General features: G+C 33.8%; 1 protein-coding gene across 1 annotated transcript in view; it reads left to right on the top strand.

Annotated features, from left to right (window-relative positions):
• The window catches only part of LOC106871327 (phosphatidylinositol 5-phosphate 4-kinase type-2 beta), a 114,025-nt gene that overhangs the window by 44,001 nt on the left and 51,334 nt on the right, over window positions 1-18,690 (top strand). The window lies entirely within an intron of this gene.

The following is an 18,690-nucleotide window of genomic DNA, read 5'->3' as shown; positions in this document are numbered from 1 at the left end:
TCTAGGCTTAGATGAGTGTTCGTTGTTTCTTAAAAGGGTGAGATTTAAGGGGGATTTAGCTGCTATTCTTAGCATGTAAAAGACCAAATAGAAGCTTCTCTTCATTTGATAAATTAACTGTGGTATTTCATAAAAAGAGAAGAAATAAAGTGGATAAACCTAGATACTGCAAAATAGGAATAAACAGACAAATTCAATAGATAAAGATAATGATAATAATAGTGGAACTGATAAAGACTAATAAAATGCAGACTACAGTAATAATTTGTGTTGTTAAATATCTTTGGCCACAAAAAAAAAAAAAAAGTCTGCTTTATAATTTATGATAACACAAACAATACTTTGAATCATTGCACTAAAACTAGTTTGTTGTTAATTCACTTATTATGTTAAACACTGGAAATAAAGTAAAGAATTTGTAAAAGGTGGAAATGGTGCAAAATTCTTCAGCAAAATGTACTGAACGTATTTACGCTGATAGTGAGTTTGATCATATGCCATCGTGGAACAATGGTAATCTAACTGCAAAACACTGGTTGCTGTTGATGGAGACCCCCCCCTCCTCTTCTGTCTCTCATGCAAGTTGTTCCTCTTCTCTCCTTTTATTTGACTAGCTGCCTTGTGTAAATTTGTAGTGCACACACAAATACACAGCTTTTTAATATTTATGATGTTATATATGCAGGTGAGATGACAATGGATAATGTAATGATGGGTCAACAGTCTTGTGACTGCTCACATTTGATGTTGCTGTGTTTGTTTATATGCTGCTTAGCTCGGTGTAGAGAAATGTTGCCAGTTGTGGGTTTCCTGGATCTTGTGTCTGTGTGTGTCAGTACACATACACACAACTATATATGTGCATATACATCATTATCATTTAACACCCTTTTTTCCATGCTTTTATGGGCCAGATAGAATTTTTTTAGGCAGAATTTTTTCTACAGCCAGACAACCTTTCTGTTACCAGTCTTTACTTGTTTCCAAGCAAGGCAATATCCATGGCGAGACATGTTTTTCATGGAAGGCCAGAAATGAATATGGCTTGTGTGATAGTGATGTTTGCTTACAATCATATGTCAAAACAAGGGTGCCCACAGACATACAACACCACACATATAAAATATATACATATACAATGAGCTTTTTTTAGTTTCTGTCTTCCAAATCCACTCTTAAGGCTTTTGTTGGCCCAGGGCTATAGTAGACACTCTACAAGGTGCTACACAAGGACTGAATATATATATTCCTAAAGAAGACTGGGTGGTAGAATATCATACAAACAGAAAGTTGGAGTAGAGCCTTTTCTTGTATTGAATAGAGTTTCCTTACTTTTGTTTCTAGATAAAAGAGACAGACATACATGCACACATTAAAGAAAAAAATGTGATAAGAGAAAACACTGTTAATGACAATAAAATATGATGTTCTGTGAACCTATTTTGGTTTTGCTCTTGGATGTTGGGAAAAACATCAACCTTGCAACATCCTTTCAGTTTGAGTTGCAATACTTCATTCTCTCTTTGCAAGATTCTTTCTGATCTTTAGAACTGTGAAATTTGCTTTGGTCCCTTTGTCAGTGTTTTTGTAGTAGATGTAAGGCTTTTACAGTGTAAGGATTCTAACACTATGCCAGATTCTTAATGAGAAGGACCAGGGACCACTCTTTAGTTTGCTTTCTACCCTTTGACCTGCCCAATCTGTTTGAATCTGCCAGGAAGACTAATTTTCTTGCCAGTGTAGCTCTCTATAATTAGGAACAAAGTTCCTCATCATGGCAATGCAGCAGTCTCTATATTAAATAGATGTTTATAACATAAAACTTGTATGTAAAAAATACATTTATGTAAATATATTAAAAATTAGACAGGGTGCCATTTTGGATTATAGTTCTTATTCTGGTTAAATTATGTTATTTTCTTTACAAGTGACTCTTCTGCATTACTGAGCTTATTTTTTTACAAATTAAGTTCTCACAGTTGTCAAAGATCTTCATTGTGCATTGTAAACTGTATCTATCTTAGTTGATATATAAGTCACTCTTTAATCTGTAGTTGTTCATTTTGTAATCACATAGTGTCATATTGATAATTTCCTATTATTAGCTTAAGATAATTAGAAACAAATAATTACCATATATTAAATAATTAAAACATGACCTTGTGGTGTCTGTGTGCGCGTGTGTACACATACATACATAAGTGTGTGTGCGCACACAGACACAGGCACACACGAGCTGTCAGATGGTCAAGTGGTTAGGATAGTTGCATTCACAATTGCGAGATTGTGGTTTTGACTCCCAGACTAGGCAGTGTGTTGTGTTCTTGAGCGAAACTCTTCATTTCACATCACTCTAGTCCACTCAGCTGTAAATTAATAACCCTGTGACAGACTTGCATCCTGGTCAGGGAGAATGTTGTGATTTTGATCACTTACGTGTCATAGAAACTGGGTAACTGACCCAATGAGTCCTACTCAAGCCAGTAATATCCAGGGGATTTGGTGTACACACACACACACTTTACAACTGTTTTCTGTGTTGGGTTGAGTGTGATGATTTGTCACGTTGCATACACAGCAATAGAAAAAAAAGTATCCAACTTTGGTGTTGTGTATTTCTTAGTGTGGACTCTGTATATTTTCTAGTGCTATTGGCACTAAAGAAGTCGCTTTATGTAAGGCCAAACAAAAGTATCGCCCCCTACTCTGTATTAATTCTAATTTGGAGTTAATCCCTTCCTTGAAGGGAAACCTGCAATGTGGTTTTCAGAGTCTATATATTGCTCATACGTTTCATATTAATGTATTTCCAATGACAGGATGCTTTTCTGATTACCAGTCATTTACCGAGTGTGCTGGGTTCCGTCAGTCATGCCAGAGACATTGTCCTCTCTAGAAAAGTAAAGAGTCCCCTCTATTTTGGATCAGTTCTTAGTTGGAGTTACTTCTCTTCTAAATGGGTTTCCTGCTATGTGGCTTGCAAAGTCCACTTGTATATTACACTGTGACATGTTTTCTATGGTTCTTGCTGTCAACTATTTTATAGATGTATACATGTATAAAATGTATGTCTATTTGACTATGTCTTTATAATAAAATGTGTTTTGATAATGCATGCTCTATCATTTTGTGTGTGAGTATGTATATATATTGATAATGTACGTATAATTGATATACACGTTATGATCGGTCTGTCTGGCTAACTGCTGCAGCTATAAAGCTAAAAAAAAAAACCATTTGCTGCATCGATATGCAAATATCCAAAATTGACTGAAACTATTCTGTTCCTACTAATACGGATATGTACTGTGTTTACAGTTAGTTAAAACATGAGTCATTAATTCTTGAATGTTTATGTAGTGTTTGGAGTTTTTAAAAGTCTCTCTCTTCATCCTGTTATCCTTATGAACAAGAGAGGGTGGCAATTCCAAGTTCCTTCTTATTGATGTGGGATGGTAAATTGGGGTCATGATTAGTACCTAGTTTACACTGGTTTGAGTTAGTATCATATGCACTAATGATTGAGTAGATGATGGGAAACATTCTTGTACCTGGTTCTTCGCCCTCCACCAAACCTTTTGCTTTTGTGATTTAGTGAGAGCTGGAAAGACAGCTCTTTGTAGCTTTAACTCTGTCAAATGTATTTCTTATTTATTCACATTATCTTAAATTAACCATGTAATATTTGTAGCTTTGAAATTTCGATGATGTGATTGTGTATAATTGGAATGACATTGTAGAATAGGTGTGTGAAGAGAGATCTGATCAGTTTGAACATAAAACAGGTTGAATATTTGGGCTGGATATGACAAGTTTAAAATACCAAACGGTTAAATGAGGTATTAAATTAAAACTACACCCCAAAACTGGAATACTCCCTTCAATGGGATTCCACACAGATTCCGCCATCCAATTTTTAGCTATAAAGCTTGTGGCTAACCCAATGCTATACTAAAAAGACATTTGTCTGCAGTGCAGTACAAGGTTGAAACTGAAAGAAACTTCTTACCTAGGCAGCCACACCTGAACTCACTCGTTTGTGCAAAGTGGGTTAGGTATTGTCATCGGTATTGACAATAACATCGGTAGGTATTGTTAGGTATTGACAATAACCTGCCGACTTCTGCACCTATAGAGGGTTGGTAGTGTCTACTTCAGTTTCACTGCTGAGTATATGTTTTTCTTCCTTTCTAGTGTTTTACATGTATCTTCCCCATAAAATGGACAAGGAGAAATATCTCAGGGAAGTGTTCTACGTATTAAATACAAATACATATGTAATATAGTGAATTGAAAAACCGAGAATACCCTTGCAATTAATAAACAAAATCTTCCTCTTTGGGTGTTTGAACTCCCCACCCCAACAAAAAAAAGAAAAAAGAGAAGAAAGGAGCTAAGAATCAAGAACAACAAGCAAAGAAAATAGTTCTAAAATCAGCTGACTGCAATTTTGGAACACTATTATCAGTTCATATTAGAACGATCTGGCCTTTGAAGCCAACCAGTGAAAACAACTCAGTTTGGAAACCAGATCTACATTGCATTATATTGTCCCAAAATTTTAATCAACTGACTTATCTCCTTTGCTTCTTGTTGATAATTTTACACCCCTACTAAAGAATTTTTGCCTGCTAATTGCATGGTTAATCTCAGTTAATCATATGCAAAACCTTGCCACATTTAGTGTGCAGAACAAATTGCCTGAAGCAGATATCCATAATCAGTGCCACTGTATTCCCTCTATGCTTTGCTAGGAGTCAAATATGATTGAAACCTGCAGGTTGCTTTCCCCAGTTACCTATTTTAAACCTTTCAATACCAACCACCAGCCTAAGACTGCCTCTGGTTCTATGATACAAAACTGTCTTTTTTAAAGTGTTCTTATATAAGTTTGAATCTGCTATCATAATTTTATGCAAATATGTATTGTCACTTTGTCCCATACACCAACTTAATAATATCATGTGCTTTGCTCAGTGTATAAACAACAATATATATTAGATGAACTGAGAGAACTTCTATGTTTCTACCTGTCACGTCTTCATATTTCACCTTGCTGTCTTAAAAATGGTTGAATATACAAGATAATTGAGTCATAGAGTTAGTATACCAGAAATGAAATACTTGTTGGTTACATGATGAAAATTCAAAACAGAAACTTTAATATGTGGATCACTAACAACTTGAACAACTATTAGATCTATGATACTTTGTCAAGCCACAAACCACACTTATTAGACAAAGTTATTGTTTATTAAGTACAAACACTTCTCAAGCAATATCTTGTCTTTTTTAATCTCACTCAAAACCTTGCTCAACAGTAAATGGAATAACATCAATCACATAAAATATTGTTATATTCAGCTAAATACAAGCATGATGTACATGCAGTTCTATGCGTGTTAAGAACATTTCTATTCAGTACCACATTTCCTAAACACATACAACCCTACCATTGATACAATACTAATCAGCACCTATGACCCTGTCTTTTGTTCTGAGTAAATTATTTTGCCCCCAGTCTTTTTTCTTACATGATATAATTTCAGCTGCAATAAGATTTTAGCTTTGATAATGAAACCAGCTTGTTTTCATTTTCATGTTAGCTGGAGGCAATGTTTTATAATAGAAGTATACTGTGTACCTGCTTGGATTGGTTATAATTTAAGAAAAATGCAAAGAATTTTTAGAATTAGAAGACTACTGTTAGACTTCTTTAAAAATATAGATTTTATTTTTGTTTTCTCCTGATCTGGTATATCACGGTTATAACTGGAAATAAAATTACTTATGCTATATTTTAAAATTGGATATTGACCTCATGAAGATCAAATCACTTGTCAAACAGGTAGAATTGCTAAACAATTCTTTTTTAACAGACTTCTTTTTACATCACCCAAGTGTAACAAATGCTTTACTTTTCTTAACTGTTAAGTGGGAGGAGAATTTGTTATTTTTGTCAGTCAAGCAGACTAGAGAAAAGAGATTTGTGTTTTTGTTCAGGTGTGTAGTACAGGACTGTAGTAAGATTTGAGCATATCTTTTTGAAACTATTCTCCCTTTCTCTCTCTCTCTCTCTCTCTCTCTCTCTCATAATCTCCTGGGTATCTTTTTATTTACACAATTTAAAATCCTGATTTCTTTACAAAATTATCTAGAAGACTTACATTATTGAATGCATTAAACATTTTTTTTTATTAGTCATTGACCAATCTTCCTAAGAGTAAATGTTTACAAAATAATTTCAAAGACATTTAAATTTTTTCAAAGTGATTTAAACTGATGTATCATTTTATCAAAAACAATATTAATACACAAGTAAACCCCTCAGGATAGAAGTTTTCTATTCTGTAGATTTATTGTTGTATAGTGAATTATCAGTTTATCTGATAAATATACTAATGAATCGAAATGGACTGGAAATCCCAAGTTCATTATTATTATATGTTTGACTTTTGCTTTATAGTTGTACAATTTGGCTCCAAGTCTCACACAGAGACCTCAAGAGACAAGTTACAAGTTCAAGTTGCTGTTATACCTAGGGTGTCATATATTTGGTTTTGCACATCGTATTGTTCTAGAGAATGTTTAAGAAACCATAAGAAAATTATAAGTTTGTTTTAAAATTTGAGATTACATAGACAGTATTTTATGTAGGATATGGGCAGTTCTTATGAGCACTATCCTTTGAATTTCTGCTATTTTAGGGTTTGTTGGTATCTGAACTAGGTAGGAATTGCCCCCTTTTGTTATCATTCCTAGGGCACCTATGACAACAGGTATTGTTTTAGTCTTGAGGTTCAACATTTTGCCAATTTCTATTTCAAGATCATTATACTTGCTCAGTTTTTGGTAGGTCTTGACAGATACATTTATGTCAGTTGGGACAGTTATATCAATGAGGAGGCATGATTTTTGTCTGAAGTCTTTCAATATAATGTCTGACCTATTCGCATCTATCTTTCTGTTAGTTTGAACAGTGAAGTTCCAGAGGAGTCAGATATGATCATTTTTAAGCCCATTACTATGTTCTGTGTTCAAATTCTGCTGAGATCGACTTTATCTTTCATCCTTTTGGGGATGATAAATTAAGTACCATCCCCACACTCTTTCTTCCTGTTTCTGTTGTGCCTGTAATTCAAAGGGTCAGCCTCGTCATGCTGAATATCCCTGAGAACTATGTTAAGGGTACACGTGTCTGTGGAGTGCTCAGCCACTTGCACGTTAATTTCACGAGCAGGCTGTTCCGTTGATCAGATCAACTGGAACCCTCGACGTCGTAAGCGATGGAGTGCCAACAACAACAACACAGTTCACTGTGTTGTCCTTTCTCTTTTGAGAAATAGTTTGTGATTTGGGATGATATTTGGCTGCTGTTTTCAGTAGGTTAAGTGACTGCATATAGGTTTCTTTGTTGGTTTGTGCAATTAGTTAATTCGTATAGCAAACCTAAATACTATACTAAAAGTCTACTGGTTATTTATCCCACTATCCTATCATTTGCTGATTAGTAATGTTTAAGTTGCTAGTTAAACGTAACAAAGTTCAATTGTAGCATAGTTAACCCAATTTCCTTCTTTTCTCTTTGTATTATCATCATTATTAATAGTCATCTACATGGCATCTGGTTGTTAGTACAATTAGACCTGTTTCTACCAATACACCGAGTTTACTCTTCTATCCAAGACAAATGCTATTGTTTTATGTCTGAAGTAAGGTAGGGAGGAAACAACAACCAAAATAAAAACAAAAAAAAAAAAGATTATTTTCATTGTGCTGCAAGTTTTGTGTTAATTACTTGAACTGGTTGTTTTTGCTTCAGGATTTTGTTAAATTACTCATTATTCTGTGAACAGTAGAAGTTTAATCTTTGCTAGTGTGTGTGTGTTGGTGTGTGTGCTCTTGTGTGTTTCATAAATTTCATTTTATTAATTTAAATATCTAATGGATCATAAACATTACGTGTTTGTGTGTGAGACTGGTTATGTGTGAGACTGCGGTTATGTGTGTATGTGTGTTTGTGTGCATATGTGCTGTTGTTTTTATGGTTTCAAACTTTACAAGCAATTTCTCTTTGGTAGCTATATAATTGATCTCTCTTAAAATAACTCTTTTATCGACCCCCCTCTCCATCCTTTCCTTTTATAAAACTGCCTTAGAACATATTCATGGTCGGTGGATAGTTCTCATCAATACTTGTATTACATTACACTGCATCATTTATAACTGAAAGATATCTCTGTTTTATTGCGTTTCCATCTGGAAACTACCGACTCTATTAATTAAGATGTGAAAATGAAATAAAACTGTTATAATTTTCTGAGTTAATGTTGAGTTTTGTGTTTTATTTTTTGTCACTAGTCATGCAGACTATATATCAATAGAGGAAGGATGAAATGGGAAAGTTGTGACATTCATGCTTTTCTCAAGGACATACTAGCAGTACCAGTAAAGTGCTTGGCATTGACCAGGGAACTTCTATGTAGTTTCCCGACTTGTTAGAATTGGCTGTTGAACTTCTTAAATCCCACCCTGTCATCTCAGAAATGATGGCCATTTTGAACTCTGTGAAGATACTGAAAATAATAATAATAATAATAATAATAATAATAATAATAATAATAATAATAATCATAATATAAAAGATGGGCTACAGCAAATATTTCTGCTCAATACCACAGATTTGCTTGTCAGTTGTTTGACCGTAACCAGTTGAGGATGAAAGCTAAGTTGATCTTGGCAGTATTTGAACACAGAATATGAGGGGCTGGAAGAAATGCTGCTAACCAGTTTGTCCAATGCACTAATAATCCTGCTGGCTCACAGCCTTGCCAACCAACAATAATTATTGTAATCATAAGCTTGTTATCTACTGTTTGCTTTCTGATATTTATAAAGTTTTGGGTATCAGATTGAAAATAATACTTGTGTCATGATCTTTGATAAAGGTTCTGATAAAATAAGTTTTGGTCACAGTTTAATTGAATTTATATTTAAAAATGGCTGCAGCAAGGTTAAAAGAATAGTTAAAAATTTAATTTTAATTGTGGATTATCACATTTCAGTTTGAAGAGTGAAAATTTGTACTGCAGCTGATAGCCAACTTTCATGTTTCTGAATACATTTTACAGGCTGTGGTGGTATTGAGATTTTGGGACTATAGTTTGCTTGAAACCTTGGTCATTCTTTGAAAACACCTAGATTAATTGTCTACATGATGAATTAAAATGAAGGTTTTAGGAAAGAAAAACTGTAGAAATTTTTTCCCCCATCCTTGATGTTGAGTAGCTTAGTGAATGAATCATTGATGTTGATTCTTACTCGGGTGGGTCATGTTTTCTCAAATTTGGTTTATAGCTTATTTCATCCTTGTCTGTCTTATTTTTTCTGTCAATTAAGATCTCTCGGAGTGGTTGGCGTTAGGAAGGGCACCCAGCTGTAGAAACTTTGCCAGATCAGATTGAGCCTGGTGCAGCCTCTGGCTCACCAGTCCTCAGTCAAACCATCCAACCCATGCCAGCATGGAAAGCGGACGTTAAATGATGATGATGATGTGCATTAACTAACTTGACTGTTACCAAGAAAACTGTCCTAATACTGATGCAAAGCACTCCCCCCCCCCAAAAGTTAACACATACGCATGAATAACCGAGGAAATAGTTTAACCAATGCGTCTAATAATATAATAATGTTTCTTATTTAGGCACAAGGCCAGCAATATTGAAGGGTGAAAGTTTTGTTGTCAATAAACTGACCATGTAGCAGGTATTAGATTATGTTACCTATAACTCTTAGCTGTGACATGACTACCTCTTTAGTGTTGGTGCCACAAGAAAACACACACACACACACACACTCAGTACACTCTGTAAAATGGTTGGTGTTAGGAAGGTGGAGTGGGTAGGGGGTGTAGCTATAGAAACTAAGCCAGCAATAAAATTCATGAGAGAGATATGGTCCTTTGATGCTGTTTTGGTAAATAGCACTCTCAAATATCTACTGACGTTGACTGTGCAGCCTGTCTAACCCATGTCAGCAAAAGATGTGGATGTAAAATGATATATGTATGTGTCTGTCTATATGCAAGAAAATTAACATTTTTCAGCGAATTATACTTTTTGCTCTTAAATAGAAAAAGATCTATAAATAACATTTTTGGTGCATATAAATAATTTTGGCATTATAGGATTAACAGGTATTGTTCAGTTTCAGGTCAACTCTGATCCACTAGACATGTGGTCAAAAGATTTCAGCTGTGACTATCTTGTATTTTTTTTTTTTATAGAGATACCTAGGAGTGCATTATTTAATACATCCTTTCTAATTTTAAGATGGCAGGGTGTTGAATGACTGACTACATCTTTGGTTAGCAGTTGTTTGATGGCAAAGATATTAATCAAGAATATGAGTGTATAGCTTAATTATATTCACTGAAGTAGTTCTCTTTTCGTTGGACATATATGTCTAGCTACTCATAATAAAAGTGTCTGTTTTGTTGATTCTGAAATTAATAGTGAAGGCAGTTCAGTTTTATCTATTTAACATTAGTTGTTAAAAACGATTGTTTTCCAGTTTACATTACATTGTCAAATATAACCAGTGAAAACCTAAAAAGAAAATTCTAATATATTATTCTAATTATATAACTTACCAACACTTTGCAAAGGGACATTTTTACAAAAATATTACTTATAAATTTATCAGTTCAAATATGCTTCAGACATATTTGAACCCATAAGAAAGCCATTCACTGTATTTTTGTCATGGAGAAAACTTCTTGCTGTAGACACACAGGTGTAAACACACCAAGTTAGCTTGATGTGCCCATAGCTAGATTGATGCATCTGAAGGGGGAGGACTACAAACTGACAATGAAATACCAAGTCTCTTATTATATCCTATTGGGTAATGGAATGAAAGAGACTTAGTATCAAATTTAATACCTTACAACGCTCTTCTTGCTACTACTGTATACGTTGTGGCTATTTAATCTTAAAAAAATCAAATTGACTATTAACCACTGTAAACCCACCTGATTATCCGTACCCCTCAATCTAACAGGTCATTACCTTTGCTCCTCAGTTTTAGAAAAAAAAAACACCAGTATGAAACTTTTCCTTATTTCTAACAAAGCTATGTTGTACTTTCCTGTAGTCTTATCTCTGTTACTAATTATTTACTATTGTAAAGTTGCAGTAAAAGATTGTAGTTGGCTCCATAATGGATCTAAAATGCTTAAGCCACTTAAGCCTATGATTGTGTTTAAGCTTATAATTGTGAAAAATTATCTGGATAAATTAAAGTTCTGCTCAATATCATCTTAAACTAACTAGATTTATTGCTGAATCACTAATGCCAGCTTAAGTTATTTTTTTATGTTTTTAAAGGATTTTGATTGGATGAACTATAATGGCTTCAGTTCTTAGATTATGTCAGTCATAAAGGTGTCACAGTAGGTTCATAGTTTTCAACTATTTGCAAGCTATTATCTTCCTCTGGTCATTCAACTGAAAGGAAGTCCAGATCAGGTACATTGTCTCTAGTTTCCTTGGTGTTAAGCTGAAGAAATAAATCTTCCCCTGGATAGGCTTCTTTGAATTGAACCTGGCTATGCAGGACTTAATTATTTCCAGGACCTTAATTTAGGCAGCAGAGTGGAAAGAAGTAAGGGAGTATCACATGTCTCTCATTGCTGACAACCCCCAAAACCATGATAACTGCAGGAAATTTTGTATGTGTAACACTTGGAACTTCAGAAGAGTCTGCACATAACCATCTGTCATTTCTTCTGTTAACTTTTTGATCTTGGTCAAAGTTTTTCTCGTTTGAGAAAAACCACTGCTGGATTTTTCAGTTTGTTTAAGAGCCTTTTAGATCTGATATAGTGATTTTCTTTTGCTTTTTCTGACAAAGTGACCTTTCTTCATCATATAAGACTTATATTTGATGTCTTCGTAGACAACATTTCTGACTGTTCCTTCTGACACATGGAGATCTTTTGCAATTGATCTCATGGACTTTCTGGGTTTGTAATCAATGGTCTGTTGAACTTGCTGGATAAATTCAGGTGTTCTGATGGTTTCATAGCATTTAGAATGCTTTTTATGCTTTGATACTGGTGATACATTTCCATCTCCAGTTTCTAACTCCTTACGAACTTTGTAGATGAAAGTTCTGACAATTTTTAAAAATTGAGATATTTCTAAATCGCTATGCTCAGCCTTTATAACCACAATAACAGCATGCCTCTTCATTTCTTGAGTAAGCTGAAGGTTTGCCATTATTATTTTCTGAAACAAGATTATACAGAGTTAGCAAAAAATGCAGCAATGACCCCAAAAAAGGTATGTCCTCAAATACCTTACGCACCCTGTACTTTGGATGTAGTGTGTGTTTTTGAGTTAGAAGTAACCTGTGAATTGGTCAGATTTAACTGAAGACAATTCTTTCCCCTTATAGTGCTAATAGAAGTCATAAATATCTTTCTTTTAGTGTCTCTACATTTGTGCAAGAGTGAAATAGCTGAATAGAATGGACAACCCTTGGAAAGGTTTTGATTTCAAAACTATCACCAGTATTTTGTTGTGGATTTGGGAAGTCCACTTCTAAAGAATAAATATCAGATCATTAGGGAGTGTTATTATAGACTGACATCCTTCCTATCCTATTAAAGAGATTCGTCTCTCATCTGTATAAGCACCAGCATTTAAAAGCTTAGAGGACATTGACATATTTTTCATCTGTAAATTCATGCCTAACAAATAAATCAATATTGTGGTCCCTAGATAACAAGATCTTCATGTTTCAACTGAATTGTATGTTTTAGCTTTCAGTGTACAACTCTGGTGGTTCTGTCGAAAGCATTTCAAAGAAACATCAGCTTCAATTGGATTTGTGTTTAATCTAATGAATAACATGACATTTTATCTCCTTTGTGTCTAAAAGTCTCATTCCATCTTCCAAATTATATTACCAAAATCTCTGAAGGAGCAAATTAAATGATTCCATTATCAAAGAGAATGAATTATCTTCCATTCAATTGTTTTACTTTACATCTGCTGATTTAAGTGTTCACCATTGTTAATATTCATTTGGGGCAGATACAATGACCATATTTAAATCCCTTACAAATAACTCTGCTTTTATTTAGAATGAAAACTATTCCAAAATCAAAATTCTTTGTTTTGCAAACAACTTTAGCTGAATTTAGAAAATCTTGAATTACAACAAATCATGTGTTTTATTAACTGAAAATTATCAATCTTTAAAATCATTGAATGTAAAATGGTCACAGATCAACACTTTCATATGGATAAGAAATATTAAAGTGTATTTATTGGTCAGTGTCAAAACAGTTAAAGCCTTTCACTTGTAACATCTTAGATATTATTTACTTAATATGAAGCATTGTGAAATAGAATAATAATGTTTAACAAAGCCTCTATAATGCAAGTTTGAAATTAAAGAGAAAACAGAAACAAAACGAAAACCAAACAAAAACAGTGGTTTGTTTATACTTTTTGTTATTTCCTTTGCATTTCGATGTTTCAGATTTTGAAATCCTTTGTCAAACAATCAAAATAAATATATAAATATAAAAGAAATAAACTATTCTTGTTTTGCTTCTGTTTTACATTTAATAATAATAATAATAATAATGATAATGTTTTCTTCATCAAATATACTCAGTGTAAGCATATTTATGATAGATATAAATGAAGTTCTTTCTGATTTCTACTTCATATTGGCTTTCTCTACAAATTAAGTATTTTTGGTCAAATTGATTACAATATTTTGCATCCAGATGGCAATTCAAACCACATTGTTTTAACATACTGGAACTAATTATGTCCTAGAAACATAATGTTGAGTTGCCACACACTTTTGATAATGCTTATTGCTACATGATAACACATCTTCCAAACAAACAGCTGTTTTCATTTGTAGTCTTGGCTTAGTTGCTTATATCAGTGAAACAAAATCAGAATGCTGTTCTGAGAATGTACATATGTATTATCCAGTTCAACATCTGACCCTAATTCTTGCCTTTTGTGTTGCATAATCACATTGTGTATGTAATTATACCTACTGACCTATTCTCTACTCTGCCTCCCCCTCTCTCAAACATTAGTGATATCTCTGTCACTAATCTGAGTTTCACCCATGTTTTTCAGGCAGCGATTATTTTCAATACTCTATTGCACCAACATACACACATGCGTGTGTGCATATTGGTATAGTTAAATACAGCTACCATGCCAGTTTACCGAACTGAGGTGGCTGCTTAGATAATATGCTGCAACTAAAATACCAGCCGACCTCTGAGAATTTTAGCAAGCACTGCCAACCTGTCCTTTGACAGTCAGTGGATGCATTTCCTTTGGCAATGTTTATTATTAATAGGATAATAACTCCGCTGGGAGTGTTATCACTGTGACCTTTTTAATTAAAGATAAAATTATTTTAAAGAATGTAGAAGTATCAGTTGTTAAATTAGCCACTTTTGACCATAGATTTCTTGAAATGCAGTAAAAGATAGGCACTTTTCCTTGTCTTTCATGTGTCTTCGCATATGGTGTGAATAACATCAATATAGTTATTGGTTATACCAGCATTATCTTGTCATTTTAGAGCAGGCAATCTTTTTCAAGAAGTGGGCTGCATAAATTCAAGGTGATTTTTTCCCCATTAATCATGCCAATCAGAGAGCCTCACAAGCTGCAGGTTGCCCATGAGTGTTTTAGAGCTTGCAGAATCATAGTGTAAAGATTGTATGTCAGCCTGTACTCTTACCATAGTTTCTTCCATCCAACATTTGTAGCCATCTAAACATTAAGTGGCTATTTTTGTCAGTGTTTTGTTGTTTAGCCCCAGGTCAGACCTGACTGAGAAAATTTATATTCAAAAGGTGTTTGTGACCATCATATTCTTTTATTGGACATTGTCCTTCTAGGATGACAGTATCTAATGTCTCTCACAGTGAAATTTGGCTGTTATTCTTTGCAGATTGAGCAACTACATGATGATTTGTTTGTTTGTTTGTTTGTTTACCTAAGTATTTACTCAGATACCTAAGAGATTCTTGAAGGTAGAAAGCCCAAGTTTCTCATCAGTTATTACTGAACAAAGTAAATTATATTTTTCAGAGAAGTGGGGGAGAAAAAAACAAACCTTTTGTTTTTGAAACAAATTTATTTATATCAACTACTTAGACCAGCACTGTTTTTTGAGTTTTTATATGCTGGTGAAACCATGGTATATCTGGAAAGAAATCATTTACATGAAAAATGAAATGCCAAAGGAATGTGTTTACACATAAATGTATTGATATTAGTAACTATAATAATAGTGATTGCAGGTTCATTGTCTTCAACTGAAAACACTAAAATTTGAAAGCATTTTGAGTGAGAGAAGCATCACAAATAATTTTCAGAAAGTGCTTGGAAGGCTTTTCAGCCTTGTGCTGCTGTTCTGATCCATGTGACCACCTGTCAGTTGCTTTAACAGTAACCTCACCTACTCTGAGTTGGGCTACCCAACCCAGTCAAGTTGGTGCCAGTTTATATTTAGTAGCTATCGTAGCAGAACCTTCAGGTATGCAATACTTGCATATGTTTTGTGCAGTATTCTGTGATGAAAAGGTGTGAAGATATTCTTATGGGTAACCGAGAGGAGGTGGAAGCATTTTATGCTTAACAATACCACAGGGAGTCAAATTGTTGAAAAGTCTTAACAGCAATGTCTGAAGTGTCTGACTGAGGTGTTTGGTTTTGGAACAACCACTTCATCTAACCCTAAAAAGCAAAAAGGACAAACTAGTGAAGCTCTATGCTGAAAGCAAGGGACAGAATTAATGAAAAATAAAAACAAAACATTGCATAGAACTAAATATAAAGATCTTGATTGTGTGTTGATGGAGTTGATCTATCAGTTTTGGAGTAAAAGTATGCCCCTTAAAAGACTGATGATAAGTAAAGACTTAGAGACATGATAGATGCAAATATGCAATCACTTTTGAATCCAAAATACACCCGTTTTCAAGTATTCCATATGAAGGATTAACTTGTAGAAAATACATTCAGATATTGATCACATATGTAGAGAACACAATTCCTTTTGTTTTCATTTGGTTTTGGGTCAAATTATTTTGCAATAACTGAACGTGTTGTACGAACTAGATATGAATAAAATTGATATTGAAGCTATACTTCACTGTTTCATGTGTATTTTGTATACATTTTTGATATAATTTTATAACAACAATACTGATAGCCCTGGTTGAACTGTAACATTCGTAATACTAATGGTGTTTACTACTAATAATGAATAAGGCGAGATACAACAGTAAGTTTGTTTACTCTCAGGTTAGCTCTGATGAAGATTTATGATCAAAAGTGCTCTTGATGTGACCATCCCATTGTACTTTCAGATATATCTCTGACTATATTACCAGACATGTCCTTTTTTTCTAAAGATGGCTGTGTTAGTGATTTGAGTGAAATTTGGTTGCTATATTTAACAGGTTGAGCAATTGCACAGAGATTCTCTTGTTGACTCATAGGCAGCAACTGGATTTTGGTTTCAATGTTAGGAGTTAAATCTGGATACTTAATTAGAAAGATGGTCATGCTTAAAGCAGAATACACAATACTAGTTTATGCATTTATACATCAATCTAAGTTGCTTTACAAACACCATAGACTTATTCAGCTTTAGCTTATGTATTAACCAGCAAGTATTAATAGACAACACTTCTAATTCAACACCAACTGTAACAGATCTGTGGTGTATGCTATTATCTTAGAATAAATGCCAGTCATTTCTCAGTTGTATTCTCACTTTTTTATTTTATCTAACATGCAATGAATATACATGTAGTTAGATGGTGTTTAGCTTCAAATTACTTTAATATTTTAACTTGTATTTATCTAACCTATTTGTTAATAATTCTGAAAATAATCATGTCTCTCTATAAAGATTAGCCTTTTCTTTCTTTTTTTTAATTCATATATCTCCTTATTATAGGTTAATAATAAAAATAAAGAAAAAATGGTAGAATTTAGGGGAGAGTTTACAAAAGCGTTTGGCTGTAGGATCATAACATTTGCAACTTGATTCAGAGCTATGAATAAAAATACTGTTGTGTGGGTGGTTTTCTACATGTCATTTGCAGAAGAGAATTGCACAGTGGGAAATTCTCAAGAAGCTCATATAACTGATTAAAGAGTCTAATTTATTTAATCTGAAACACTTGATGAGCAAGGTAGTAAAAGTTTTGTATTGTAGTTACTCAACTTGCTGAACATAACCGTAGAATCTTCTTTAAAAGCCTCCTTACCACATCAAAAACAAACTACATTTGACAATAATCTAAAACTTAGAACAAGTTATAGTGATGACAAGTTACAATACTGGTCTAACCACGAATTAGCAAAGGAAAACTACACTTTAAGAAAGTAGCGGTGGTCTTTGTTGGTAAAAAGCAGTAAATAGAATTTGTTAGATAAGACTATGAGAAGAAGTGTGTTCTAATATTTTGGCATCTTTGTTATTTTAATTCAGCTCAGATCTTTATTTTCGCAGATATTTTATTTATATCAGTTCTTGACTAGCACTTATTTTATTTACCTCAGAAACTTGAAAGGTTGACTTGAGTGGGTTTGAACTCAGAATTTGAAAAAGGACATAACCTAATAGCACGAGTTATTTATCTGACACTCTTCTGTTTCTGCCATCTACTATTCTGAACTATTACTATACTGAATTAAGTTGCTAATAGTTTTTTAGTTGTATTCATACAGGAGAGAAACCATAGCTCCCCAACTCTGTTGTTTGTGTATTTTTTGTTTTGTTGGTGTCCCTTCTGTAGTTTTAAACTGAAGTAAAATCATCATTTTAACATCTATTTTCCATGTTCACAGGGGTTTGATTAAATACATAAAAAACACTCACAGTGGAGACTGCTTATTATAATCATGGCTAATGTTATCATATGACTATCGTTACCAACCAATTATCATTGTCTAAAATGCCCCATTTGAGAGTGGTCATAATAAGCAGCTTCCACTCTGTGTATGTTCGCACATGCGCGCGCGCACACACACACACACACACACACTTTCTCTCTCTCTCTCTCATCAAATTGTTTAGCTTCCATGATGATTTGGCATATAGAGAAAGAAAATGGAGTTACACACTGTAGTTCAGTTAACTGCATAATTTATTTTGCTTAAATGGTCACCAAGTACATAAATGTCACATATTTCCTAGTTCTTCATATTGATAAATCTAAGGCCTTCCTGCATGATACTAAAAACTATCAGGGCTTTGTTTCATGGAAAAGATAATTAGAAATTTCCTAGTGCATCCTTTAAGTATTGGTGTGTCACTCAGTAAGACAATCCCTAATAGCTTATGGCTTTGTTAAAATTACAAAATATTTTATGGTTTTTTTTTTTTTGTATTATACTATTATACTCTTTTTACTCTTTTACTCTTTTACTTGTTTCAGTCTTTTGACTGTGGCCATGCTAGAGCACCGCCTTTAGTCAAGCAAATCGACCCCAGAACTTATTCTTTGGAAGCCTAGTACTTATTCTATCTGTCTCTTTTGCCGAGCCGCTAAGTTATGGGGACGTAAACACACCAGCATCGGTTGTCAAGCGATGTTGCGGGGACAAACACAGACAC

This window comes from Octopus bimaculoides, chromosome 10, assembly GCF_001194135.2.
Source record: "Octopus bimaculoides isolate UCB-OBI-ISO-001 chromosome 10, ASM119413v2, whole genome shotgun sequence".
Classification (NCBI taxonomy): domain Eukaryota; kingdom Metazoa; phylum Mollusca; class Cephalopoda; order Octopoda; family Octopodidae; genus Octopus; species Octopus bimaculoides.
The sequence above is the reverse complement of the archived record's forward strand: the minus strand, read 5'-3'. Positions and strand labels throughout refer to the sequence as shown.